This window comes from Bos taurus, chromosome X, assembly GCF_002263795.3.
Source record: "Bos taurus isolate L1 Dominette 01449 registration number 42190680 breed Hereford chromosome X, ARS-UCD2.0, whole genome shotgun sequence".
Classification (NCBI taxonomy): Eukaryota; Metazoa; Chordata; class Mammalia; order Artiodactyla; family Bovidae; genus Bos; species Bos taurus.
Genome location: NC_037357.1, coordinates 39,721,251 through 39,735,714, shown reverse-complemented (window position 1 = coordinate 39,735,714; position 14,464 = coordinate 39,721,251).

The following is a 14,464-nucleotide window of genomic DNA, read 5'->3' as shown; positions in this document are numbered from 1 at the left end:
CAAGAAAATTAGACATACCAAGGGAATATTTCATGCAAAGATGGGCTCTATAAAAGACAGAAATGATATGGACCTAATAGAAGCAGAAGATATTAAGAAGAGGTGGCAAGAATACACAGAAGAACTGTACAAAAAAGATCTTCATGACCCAGATAATCATGATGGTGTGATCGCTCACCTAGATCCAGACATCCTGGAATGTGAAGTCAAGTGGGCCTTAGGAAGCATCACTACGAATAAAGCTAGTGGAGGTGATGAAATTCCAGTTGAGTTATTTCAAATCCTAAAAGATGATGCTGTGAAAGGGCTGCACTCAATATGCCAGCAAATTTGGAACACTCAGCAGTGGCCACAGGACTGGAAAAGGTCAGTTTTCATTCTAATCCCAAAGAAAGGCAATGCCAAAGAATTCTCAAACTACCACACAATTGCACTCATCTCACATGCCAGGAAAGTAATGCTCAAAATTCTCTGAGCCAGGCTTCAACAGTATGTGAACCATGAACTTCCAGATATTCAAGCTGCTTTTAGAAAAGCCAGAGGAACCAGAGATCAAGGTGCCAACATCCTTTGATCATCAAAAAGCAAAAGAGTTCCAGGAAAAAATCTACTTCTGCCTTATTGACTATGCCAAAGCCTTTGACTATGTCGATCACAATAAACTATGGAAAATTCTTTAAGAGATGGGAATACCAGACCACCTGTCCTGCTTCTTGAGAAACCTGTAGGCAGTCAGGAACCAACAGTTAGAACTGGACATGGAACAACAGACTCATTACAAATAGGAAAAGGAGTATGTCAAGGCTGTGTGTTGTCACCCTGCTTATTTAACTTATATGTAAAGTTCATCATGAGAAACGATCGGCTGGATGAAGCACAAGCTGGAATCATGATTGCCAATAGAAATATCAACAAGCTCAGATGCAGATTACACCAACTTAATGAAAGAAAGTGAAGAAGAACTAAAAAGCCTCTTGATGAAAGTGAAAGAGGAGAGTGAAAAAGTTGGCTTAAAACTCAACATTCAGAAAACTAAGATCATGGCATCAGTCCCATCACTTCACGGAAAATAGATGGGAAATAATGGCAGACTTTATTTTTTGGGCTCCAAAATCCCTGCAGAATGCGACTGCACCCAGGAAATTAAAAGGCCCTTGCTCTTTGGAAGGAAAGTTATGACCAACCTTGATAGCATATTAAAAAGCAGAGACATCACTTTGCAAACAAAAGTCCGTCTACTCAAGGCTATGGTTCTTCCAGTAGTCATATATGGATGTGAGAGTTGGATTATAAAAAAAGCTTAATGCTAATGAATTGATGCTTTTGAACTGTGGTGTTGAAGAAGACTCTTGAGAGTCTCTTGGACTGCAAAGAGATCCAACCAGTCCATCCTAAAGGAAATCAGTCCTGAATGTTCATTGGAAGGACTGATCTTGATGATGAAACTCCAATACTTTGGCCACCTGATGTGAGGAACTGATTCATTTGAAAAGAGCCTGATACTGAACAAGATTGAAGGTGGGAGGAGAAGGAGATGGCAGAGGATGAGATGGTTGGATGGCATCACTGACTCAATGGACTTGAGTTTGAGTAAACTCCGGGAGTTGGTGATGGACAGGAAGGATTGGCGTGCTGCAGTCCATGGAGTCGCAGAGTCGCAAAGACTGAGTAACTGAACTGAATTGAACTGATGAGTATTGAGACAAGAGGTTACTTTTTCAAGGAGGCAGTCATTCTTCTTAGTTGAATGGCAAGTTTCTTATTTTAAACAATCTTATATTTTTTACTTGTGTATAAGAAAACCATTTACAGTTTAGACTTTCGGCTATATAAGAGGCTAGCTAACTTATCTTTGTATTGAAAAGCAGATATTTTGAACCTCTTAACAATGATGATTGTGTCAAAATATTGTAATGGATTATAAGCTTCAGTATGATCAGCTTTGCCACTATCCTATATGAGAGCTATGCCTGATTCTTGGGCTGGTGGCATTTGCCATTTATCATACTAAGGTTGATTTCGATTCTCAAAATATCATCATTTTTGTGAATAAGTATTCTCTAATATGTTTTCTCTTCAGTTATCCTGGTTCTGTTCTAGTCAATTCTTCTCTTCCATGTGTTTAGAATTTATTTCAGTCACAAATAATGTATTCATAATCCTAAAAAAGGTTCTGAAAAAAATCCAATTTGCAATATATTTATCATTAGAGAGGAAAGGATTATTTTTTCAACTGGTACAAATAGATTTATTTTAACAATTTCAAGTAGAAAGAATATAAATATTGATAGCCAATAACAAAAATCTAAGTCCTCTGTCACACGCTGGTAATTTATAATTTTTAGTTTAAAATTTTTTATCATGTAAATACATAAAACAACTCTGCAAGTTATTTATAGTGATAAATGTGTTTAACCATTATTTTCATTAAATGTGTACAAAATATATAAACACCTTAACTTTTATGTATATACAATAATTACATAAAATAAAAATGCACTACATCATTCTCTATTTTTATTTTAAAATTCACACTTGAACCACTGATTTTGTATTTCAAATACGTGTGAACATGCTAAGTTGCTTCAGTTGTGTCTGACTCTTTGTGACTGTAGCCCATCAGACTCCTCTGTCCATGGGATTCTCCAGGCAAGAATACTAAGGTGGGTTACCTGCCCTCCTCCAAGGGATCTTCCCAACCCAGGGAACAAATCCAAGTCTCTAATGTCTCCTGCTTTGGCAGGCAGATTCTTTACCACTAGAACCACCTGTGAAGTCCAAATTTAGAATACTCCTTAGTTATTTAAGTTTTATTTTCCTTTTTTTAGATATTCAGAATTATTGCCACTCTCCATTATTTATCATGACATGGTTTTAGCAAACACAGCCTGTATTTCATGCAATACAGGAAAATTATTCTTAATGAAAAAACACAATTAATGAACTTTATTTCATTAACATTGTATTACCTGATATTGCCTAGATTTTAATTACAGGTTTTCTCTCTTGTTTCTCAATTTCTATTTGTTTTAAAACTTCTAACTCTGGTGTCTGTCGATTACTATCAATTTTCATTAATAATTTTTGTTTTATATATGACACAAAATTTGGAAAAAAAAAGATGCATTTTCATAGGCTAAGTAAAGAGTTTTCAAAGTTGAGTAACGATCAATGTTTTGAAAATACTTTACTTAGCCTATAAGTAATTTATTAATTTTAATTGGATGATAATTGCTTTACAATATTGTAGTGGTTTTTGCCATACATTCACATGAATCAGCCATAGGTGTTTATGTGTTCCACATCCTGAAACCTCCTCCCAATTCCCTCCCCATCCCATCCCTCAGGGTCATCCCAGTGCACCAGCCCTGAGCACCCTGTCTCATGCATCGAAATTGGACTAGTGATCTATTTCACATATGATAATACACATGATTCAATGCTATTCTCTCAAATCATCCCACTCTTGCCTTCTCCCACAGAGTCCAAAAGTCTCTTCTTTACATCTGTGTCTCTTTTGCTGTCTTGCATATAAGGTCGTCATTACCATCCTTCTAAATTCCATATATATATGTGTTATTATACTGTATTGGTGTTTTTCTTTCTGATTTACTTTGCTCTGTATAATAGGCTCCAGTTTCATTGACCTCATTAGAACTGATTCAAATGCATTACTTTTAATAGCTGAGTAATATCCCATTGTGTATATGTACCACAGCTTTCTTATCCATTCATCTGCCAGTGGACATCTAGGTGGCTTCCATGTCCTGGCTGTTGTAAACAGTGCTGCAATGAAAATTGGGGCAAACGTGTTTCTTTCAATTCTGGTTTTCTCGTTGCTTATGCCCAGCAGTGGGATTGCTGGGTCATATGGCAGTTCTATTTCCAGTTTTTTAAGGAATCTCCACACTGTTCTCCACGGTGGCTGTACTGGTTTCCATCCCCACCAACAGTGCGAGAAGGTTCCCTTTTCTCTGCCCTCTCGCCAGCGTTTATTGTTTGTAGACTTTTTGATAGCAGCCATTCTGACAGGCATGAGATGATACCTCATTGTGGTTTTGATTTGCATTTCTCTTATAATGAGTGATGTTGAGCATCTTTTCATGTGTTTGTAGCTATCTGTGTGTCTTCTGTGGAGAAATGTCTGTTTAGTTCGTTGGCCCATTTTCTGATTGGGTGATTTATTTTTCTGGAATTGAGCTGCAGGAGCTGCTTGTATATTTTTGAGATTAATTCTTTGTCAGTTGCTTCATTTGCTATTATTTTTTCCCATTCTGAAGGCTGTCTTTTCACCTTTCTTAAAGTTGCCTTTGTTGTGCAGAAGCTTTTAATTTTAATTAGGTCCCATTTGTTTATTTTTGCTGTTAGTTCCTTTACTCTGGTAAGTGGGTCATAGAGGATCCTGCTGTGGTTTATATCAGAGAGTGTTTTGCCTATGTTTTCCTCTAGGAGTTTTAAAACTTCTGTCTTACGTTTAGATCTTTAATCCAACTTGAGTTTATTTTTGTGTATGGTGTTAGAAAGTGTTCTAGTTTCATTCTTTTGCAAGTGGTTGACCAGTTTTCCTGGCACCACTTGTTAAAGAGTTTTTTTCCATTGTATATTCCTGCATTCTTTGTCAAAAATAAGGTGTCCTTAGGTGCATGGATTTATCTCTGGGCTTTCTTTTTTGTTCCATTGATCTATATTTCTGTCTTTGTGGCAGTTCCATACTGTCTTGATGACTGTGGCTTTGTAGTAGAGCCTGAAGTCAGGCAGGTTGATTCCTCCAGTTCCACTCTTCTTTCTCAAGATTGTTTTGGCTATTCAAGGTTATTTTGTAATTCCATACAAATTGTGAAATTTTTTGTTCTAGTTCTGTGAAAAATACCGTTGATAGCTTGATAAGGATTGCCCTGAATCTATAGATTGCTTTGGGTAGTATACTCATTTTCACTATATTGATTCTTCCGATCCATGAATATGGTATTTTTTTCCCATCTATTTGTGTAATCTTTGATTTCTTTCATCAGTATTTTATACTTTTCTATATGTTGGTTTTTGTTTCTTTAGGTAGATTTATTTCTAAGTATTTTATTCTTTTCGTTGCAATGGTGAATGTAATTTTTTCCTTGATTTCACTTTCTGTTTTCTCATTGTTAGTGTAAAGGAATGCAAGGAAGTTCTCTGTGTTAATTTTATATCTTGAAACTATATTATATTCATTGATTGGCTCTAGTAATTTTCTGGTGGAGTCTTTCGGGTTTTCTATGTAGAGGATAATGTCATCTGCAAACAGTGAAAGTTTTAATTCTTCTTTTCCAATCTGGATTGCTTTTATTTCTTTTTCTTCTCTGATTGCTGTGGCCAAAACTTCCAAAACCATGTTGAATAGTGGTGGGGAGAGTGGGCACCCTTGTCTTGTTTCTGACTTTAGGGGAAATGCTTTCAATGTTTCACCATTGAGGATAATATTTGCTGTGGGTTTATCATATATGGCTTTTATTATGTTGAGGAATGTTCCATTTATTCCTGATGCCTGGAGAGTTTTTATCATAAATGGATGTTGACTTTTGTCAAAGGCTTTCCTGCATTTATTGAGATTATCATATGGTTTTTAATTTTCAATTTGTTAATGTGGTGTATCACATTAATTGATTTGCAAACATTGAAGAATCCTTGCATCCCTGGGATAAAGCCTATTTGTTCTTGATGTGTGATTTTTTAAATATGTTGTTGGATTCTGTTTGCTAGAATGTTGTTAAGGATTTTTGCATCTGTGTTCATCAATGAGTGATATTGGCCTGTAGTTTTCTTTTCTTTTCTTTTCTTTTTTGGCATCTTTTTACTGGTTTTGTTATTAGGGTGATGGTGGCCTCATAGAATGAGTTTGGAAGTTCACCTTCCTCTGCAATTTTCTGGAAGAGTTTGAGTAGGATAAGTGTTAGCTCTTCTCTAAGTTTTTGGTAAAATTCAGCTGTGAAGCTCTCTGGTCCTGGGCTTTTGTTTGTTGGAAGATTTCTGATTACAGTTTCGATTTCCGTGCTTGTGATATGTCTCCTAAGATTTTTTATTTCCTCCTGGTTCAGTTTTGGAAAGTTGTACTTTTCTAATAATTTGTCCATTTCTTCCAAGTTGTCCATTTTAGTGACATATAGTTGCTGATAGTAGTCTCTTATCATCCTTTGTATTTCTGTGTGTCTGTTGTGATTTCTCCATTTTCATTTCTAATTTTGTTGATTTCATTGTTCTCCCTTTTCTTCTTGTTGAGTCTGGCTAATGGTTTGTCAATTTTATTTATCTTCTTAAAGGACCGGCTTTTATCTTTTGTTGATTTTTGCTATGGTTTCCTTTGTTTCTTTTGCATTTATATCTGCCCTAATTTTTATTGTTTCTTTCCTTTTAGTATCAGTGAGGTCCTTCATTTTCTAGATGCTTTAGGTTTAGAGTTCAGTTATTTATTTGGCATTTTTCTTGTTTCTTGAGGTATGCCTGTATTGTTATGAACCTTCCCCTTAGCACTGCTTTTACAGTATCCCATAGGTTATGGGTTGTTGTGTTTTCATTTTCATTAATTTCTATGCATATTTTGATTTGTTTTTTGATGTCTTCTGTGATTTCTTGGTTATTCACAAGTGCGTTGTTTAGCCTCCATATGTTTGTAATTTTAATAGATTCCCCCCTGTAGTTGACGTCTAATGTTACTGCATTGTGATCAGAAAAGATACTTGAGATGATTTCAATTTTTTTGAATTTACCAAGGCTAGATTTATGGCCCAGGATGTGATCTATCTTGGAGAAGGTTCAGTGTGCACTTGAGAAAAATGAGAGATTCGTTGTTTTCAGTTGAAATGTCCTATAGATATTAATATAGGCCTAACTGGTCCATTGTATCATTTAAGTTTGTGTTTCCTTGTTAATCTTCTGTTTAGTTGACCTATTCATAGGTGTGAGTGGAGTATTAAAGTCTCCCACTATTATTGTGTGACTGTAAATTTCCCCTTTCATACTTGTTAGCATTTGCCTTACATATTGCAGTGCTCCTATGTTGGGTGCATATATATTTATAATTGTGATATCATCTTTTTTGATTGATCCTTTGGTCATTATGTAGTCTCCTTTGTCTCTTTTCACTGCCTTTATTTCCAAGTCTATTTTATCTTATATGAGTGTTGCTACTCCTGCTTTCTTTTGGTCTTTATTTGCATGAAATATTTTCTCCAAGCCCTTCATTTTCAGTCTGTATGTGTCCCTTGTTTTGAGGTGGGCCTCTTTTAGACAGCATATATAGAGGTCTTCTTTTTGTGTTCATTCAGCCAGTCTATGTCTTTTGGTTGGGCCATTAAACACATTTACATTTAAGGTATTTATCAATAAGTATGATCCTGTTGCCATTTACTTTGTTGTTTTGGTTTCGAGTTTATACTCCTTTTCTGTGTTCACTGTCTAGAGAAGATCCTTTAGCATTTGTTGAAGAGCTGGTTTGGTGGTGCTGAATTCTCTCAGCTGTTGCTTGTCTCTAAAGCTTTTCATTTCTCCTTCATATTTGAATGAGATCCGTACTGGGTACAGTAATCTGGTTGTATGTTTTTCTTTTTCATCTCTTTAAGTATGTCCTGCCATACCCTTCTGGCCTTAAGAGTTTCTATGGAAAGATAAGCTGTTATCTTTATGGGAATCCCCTTGTGTGTTATTTGTTGTTTTTCCCTCGCTGATTTTAATATTTGTTCTTTATGTTTGATCTTCATTAATTTGATTAGTATTTGTCTTGGGATGCTTCACCTTGGGTTTATCTTCTTTGGACCCTCTGGGTTTCTTGGACCTGGGTGGTTATTTCCTTCCCCATTTTGAGGAAGTTTTCAACTGTTATCTCCTCAAGTATTTTCTCATGGTCTTTCTGTTTGTCTTCTTCTTCTAGGACTCCTATGATTTGAATGTTGGGGCACTTGATGTTGTTTTAGAGGTGTCTGAGGCTTTCCTCATTTCTTTTAATTCTTTTTTTCTTTTTTTGCCTCTACTTCATTTATTTCCACCATTCTCTCTTCTACCTCACTTATCCTAATTTTTACCTCAGTTATTTTACAGTTGGTTCCCTCCAGATTTCTTTTATTCTCAGTTATTGCATTATTTATTACTGATTGACTCTTTTTTATATCTTATCAGTCCTTGTTAATCATTTTTTGCATCTTCTCAATCCATGTCTCTGGAGTATTTATCTGTAACTCCATTTTGGTTTCAAGATTTTGGATCATTTTTACTATCATTATTCTGAATTCTTTTTTAAGTAGACTCCTTATCTCTCCCTCTTTCGTTTGGTTTGGTGGGCATTTATCATGTTCCTTTACCTGCTGAATATTTCTCTGTCTTTTCATCTTGTTTAGATTGCTGTGTTTGGGATGGCCTTCCTGTAAGTTGGAAGTTTGTGGTTCCTCTTTATTGTGGAGTTCCTCCCTCTGGGTGGGGTTGGACGAGTGGCTTGTCAAGGATTCCTGCTTAGGGAAGCTTGTGTCGGTGTCCTGGTGGATCTTCTCTCTCTGGAGTGCAATGAAGTGTCCAGTATTGAGTTTTGATATGTTTATGAGTTTGGTGTGACTTTTGGCCACCTGTATTTATGTGCTCAGGGTTATGTTCCTGCTTTGTTGGAAAATAAGCTTAGAATGTCTTGCTCTGAAGCTTGTTGGCTCTTGGGTGGAACTTGGTTTCAGTGTAGGTATGCAGGCTTTTGGATGAGCTCTTGTCGATTAATGTTTCCTGGATCAGGAGTTTTGTGGTGTTCTCGAGTTTTGGATTTAAGCCTCCTGCCTCTGTCTTTCAGTTTTATTTTTAAAGTAGGTTCAAGACTTCTCCATCCATACAGCAACGATGGTAAAACATCTAGGTTAATGGTGAAAAATTCTCCACAGTGGGGGACATGCAGAAAGGTTCACAGAGTTACATGGAGAAGAGAAGAGGGAGGAGGGAGATAGAGGTGACCAGGAGGAGAAGAGAGGGAATCAAAAAGGGAGAGAGAAATCTAGCCAGTAATCAATTCCCTAAGTGGTCTCCACAGTCTGGAACACTGAGAGAGGTTCACGGAGTTACATAAAGAAGAAAAGAGGAAGGAAGGAGATAGAGGTGACCAGGAGGAGAAAAGGGGGAGTCAAAAGGAGAGAGACAGATCTAGCCAGTAATAAATTCCCCATGTGTTCTCCACAGCCTGGAACACCCAAAGAGATTCTCAAAGTTGGATAGAGAAGAGAAGGGGAAGGGAGAAAATAAAGGTGACTTTGGGGGAGAAAAAGGAGAGTCAGAAGGGGGAGAGATCAATCAAGCCAGTCATCACGCTCCTAAGTAAAAATTGGTACTGAAGATTGGATTTTTAAAGGTACAAAATTGATAACAAGTAACAAAAAGTAAAAAGTAAACATCTAGAGTAGAAATTAAACTCTCAAAAATACAATATTAAAAAACAAAACAAACTCACAAGAATTATAAAAATATATATATGTGAAATTTGCTTTAAAAATAAGGTCTTTTTTTGCAAGGTAATAGTAGGTTATAAAAATGAAAATTAAAGGATTAATAAAGAACTTAAAAATAAAAAAATTAAATTAAAAAATGATAATAGCTACATATATCTAGGAATTTCTCTGGCGCTCTTGAGGGCAGTGTAGGGTCAGTTCAGTTTCAAGGTCAGTTCCTTGTTCCAGCTTATACTTCTTCTTAAGGACTATAGGCCCTTTCCAGCATAGTTGATGCTAACTACAGGGTTTTAATCTGTTGCACCTGAAACTTCCAAAGCGATTCCCTCTTCTTTGTTTATTTTGGCTTCCTCTGTTTCAAATCTCTCCAGTGTGCAATTTCTGCCCTGACACAAGGGGGAGAAGGTGGTCTCTTATTTAGGCTAAATTGTTAAGTTGTGCTGTGGGGAGGGAGGAACACTGCAATGAAATATCACTGGTGTGTGTGGGGAGTGCTTACAGTGTTTGGGCCACTCTCGGTTTGCCCCCACTCACGGCATGTATGCTTTCTGGTCTACAATGTCCAGGCTCCAAGTTGCTCTGTAGGGGAACTGTTGAAAGTGGACCCTGGGTCGCGTGCACTTCCCAGGTCTAAACTGCTCAGGTTCAGGTTCTTGGGTACTCTGCAAAGGCACAGACTCGGTTGGGCCTGCGTTTTGTGCCCTTCCCAGGCCCGAGCAGCTCAGGCGACCAGGTACTTGGTGAGTACACTGTCCCAGGTGGGCGGTGCATCTTATCACCTCCCTGGTTCCAGCTCCTTGGTTTCGCAGGTGCCCAGTAAGAGTGCCGTCTCAGGTGTGTTGTGTGTCTCCTCTGGGGAACTGATCTCTGACTGTGACCCTCCTGGTGGATGTCAACCGTCCAGTATCCCAGGAAGACTTGGTTAGCAATTGGGAGCCTGCTCACAGTTTGGTGGGGGATCCTGTCCCTGGTGCTGAGATTGCCCCTCACCTTCAAGCTCTGGCTGTTGTCTGCATGCCTCTCTGCCTCCGGTGCAGGGAGGGGCTGGTCTGCAGCCAGCTAGCTCTCCTCTGGTATTCGCTCAATCCTTTGTTCTGTGAGCAGGCCAGGCTGTGCCTTCCAGCTTTTTGCAGGAAAGTTCTCTCTCTCTCTCTCTTTTTTCCTCTCTCTGGCTATCCCACAGTTTGTGTTGCTATCTCACGTTAGCTCACTCAGATTGTCCTCAGGGCATTCAGACCTGGTCCTTACCCTAAACATGCAGCCCGCGCTTCCCTGTTCAGTCCCTGCTCTCAGCTGGCAGACCTGAGCGTCTGGGCTACTTCTCCACTAGGAGTTGCGGTTAGGTGCATAATTTGTGGGGTTTTGTTTTTTATTTTTCCTCTCGGTTATGTTGCCCTCTGAGATTCCAAAACTCCCCGCAGACCCACTGGTGAGAGGGCTCCCTGGTGTCTGGAAACTTCTCCTCCTTCAAGACTCCCTTCCCGGGATGAGTCTCTGTCCCTAACTCTTTTGTCTCTCTTTTTATTTTTTATATTTTGTCCTACTTCCTTTTGAAGACAATGGGCTGCCTTCCTGGGTGCCTGGTGTCCTCTGCCAGCTTTCAGAAGTTGCTTTGTGGAATTTGATCAGCATTCAGGTGATCTTTTGATGAATTTGTGGGGGAGAAAGTGGTCTCCCCATCCTGTTCCTCCACCATCCAATCCTTACTCTTCAAAAATGCATTACTTAAAAAAAAAAAAAAAAAAAAAACTAGGATCATGGCATCTGGTTCCATCACCTCATTGTAAATAGAGGGGGAAACAATGGAAACTGTGAGAGACTTTATTTTTGCAGGGCTCCAAAATCACTACAGATTGAGACTGCAGCCATGAAATTGAAAGACGCTTACTCCTTGGAAGAAAAGCTATGGTCAACCTAGACAGCATATTGAAAAGCAGAGACATTACTTTGCCAACAAAGGCCCATCTCATCAAAGATATGATATTTCCAGTAGTCATGTATGGATGTGTGAGTTGGACTATAAAGAAAGCTGAGTGCTGAAGAATTGATGCTTTTGAACTGTGGTGTTGGAGAAGACACTTGAGAGTCTCTTGGACTGTAAGGAGATTTAACCAGTCAATCCTGAAGGAAATCAGTCCTGAATATTCATTGGAAGGACTGATGTTGAAGCTGAAACTCCAATACTTGGCCCCCTGATGTGAAGAACTCACTCACTGGAAAAGACCCTGATGCTGGGAAAGATTGAAGGCAATAGGAGAAGGGGACGATATAGGATGATATTGTTGCATGGCATCACCGACTCAATAGACATGAGTTTGAGCAAGATCTGAGCGTTGGTGATGGGCAGGGAAGTTGGGTGTGCTGCAGTCCATAGGGTCACAAAGCATCGGACATGACTGTGCTACTGAACTGATCTGAGGAGAGTTAAAGAAGAAATAGAAGGAGAGGGCCTATGGCTATGTTAATTCATACTCAATTGTAGTTACAGAATTAAAAAGAAAAATAAAAACAACTTTTTACTTCTCCACATCTCCTTAATTCTCTATTATGCCTTTAAACACTAGGCCTAGGTCATATATGTCTCGTTTTTCTATATAGTGGATAGATTTAGATTGCTATAGATTTATTTTTTACATACTAAATTATAGCTTTGGATTGTTATAATGCTCTTTCTTGAGATGAATGTGTCTTAGTAAAACATAAATGGGATAATTTAAATTCAATTATTGAACATTTTGAGAGTAATCTAATTTATGATTCTGCATTAATCAGAATCCCTGTATAATCAGAACTACTTGATTAACAGCAATTCTAGCTTTCATATGAGATATTATTTTTGAAGAATACTCCAACATGTTCCATTCTGTTTTCTTAGATCTTCTTAACTATCCTATAGAATATAGAAATGTTAGTATCCCTACTTTAAAGATGAGGAAATTGAAACTTGTTAAGCATAATATGATAAGTAGGATTTAAATGAAAATTTTTATGTAATCAAATAGTATTTCGTCTGAATACCAGAGTTTACTGTAGTTATCTAGATCGTTGCCTAATGTATGTACAATGTATCACATGTCCAAGGAATTTTATAAGCTGTTTTATTATTTTCTGAAATCTCATCGATTTCAACACTCAATTTTTTAATTATTTTACATAATTATTGGAAAGAGTATTCCTATATATTTCCAAGGTTTTTGAGTATGACAGGTGAATCTATTTTGAAATGATTTATAATAAAATGCATGGTTGAGTAACATATAACTTTGAGGTTGATTCTAATAGAGTCATAACATTGAGTTTAAGAATGAGCATAGATAGGAAGGAAAACAGGAGTGTGGGTGTGCATACAGGTGATTGCACACATTATTGAAAGAAGGTTGTCAAATGACAATTAATATTAATTTACTTTGCTTATTTCAATATAAATTGTATTTACCTAGTTTCCCTTATCTTAATTCTCATATACTTTATTACAACTTTTTCTATGTTCTTTGGCCTTCCTGTACTTGTGAAACCCCACACCATGTCCCTATTTCATTTCCATTGATTTGACTATTTATCTTACAGGCTTAAAACAAGAGTATATCAGATAGAGAGAATTCCCATGAAGTCAGCAGGAGGTTCCAACTATAGTTTTCTTTTCCTTCATTCCACGTTTTTGTAAATAAATCACACCCGCATGTAAGAGAAACCCTCTGTGTAGCTCTTAGTTTGAACCATCTAGATTTACAAACTAAGACTTTATAAGAATGCTAATGAAGCATAAGACTGATTTATTTGTAAATACTTTATTGGAAGTTCCAACAAGGAGTAAAATGAAAGGAAAGCTAAAGTTAAATTATAGTAATTCACTGCTCCAGGGTTATCTCAAAATGATAATGTGCATAATATTTTATTTTATTAAAAGTAAACAAAATGGTATAAATTGATATGTTAAAACTTAGAAAAATTAAATATAAAATTATCTGTTTCATTAGCAAATTAAACACTGCTTTGCTTGACATAATAAACATATGCCCTTAGAGTTAAAAAATGCTCAGTCCTAATTATCATTTGGATAAATAACTCACTAATTTGATCAGTAAAGTATCCCTGTGAATTCCTCTTATCTGAAAAAATAGAAAATTTTCTTTATGTCTTGTTTATAAGCTTGAATAATAAAAAGTTATATTAATATGAAGTTTTAAGTGTATCAGCCAATAATTGATATAAATTCCAGTTTGAGGTAGGTTAATTATGTCTGCTCCACAGTTTCCCTTTTTAGTAAATAATGATGGAAGCAATTTCAAGTAAAAATACTATTCAGAATTTGGAGAAATCAAAAGCATTAGCTTTAATTGAATCAAAGGTATTGTTGAATAATGGCTACCCTTTAAATGTTATCAAACAATACCTAAATAATTAAATTCCCTATGTCTTTTCAGAAGCAACGGTCACTGAATTCATAAATAGCACAAAATTTCTGGCTCTCTTTTGATTTTTTTTATTTTAAAATTGGATTGTCCAACATAACATTATTGAAGCTTTCTTAACCATATGTATACATTAAAGTTTAGATATTGGTTTCCTTTTTTAATTTTTTGTTGATGTGCCAAATTTGTTTCACATATGTTACATTAAAATTAGATTGTCTTAGATTCTTTGTCCTACCTTGATAGTTCATTTTCCCTCTTCTTTTCAATACATTATCTTTGTATTTTCCTAAATTCTGAATAATAGTGAATTATAAAAAAGTGAACAGGCTAATACGTGTACATCTTTTGTTATTTTGGAAATTATACTGAGCCATCCAGACCTTTCTACTTCCAAGGTTATTCCATTTGCAAAATGATAAGTGAATGCAGCATTGTGCCTTTTCAAAATTCCAAATTTTTCATTCAAATAAGCAATAAATAATAAATGCTGGAGAGGGTGTGGAGAAAAGGGAACCCTCTTACACTGTTGGTGGGAATGCAAACTAGTACAGCCACTATGGAGAACAGTGTGGAGATTCCTTAAAAAAACTGGAAATAGAACTGCCTTAT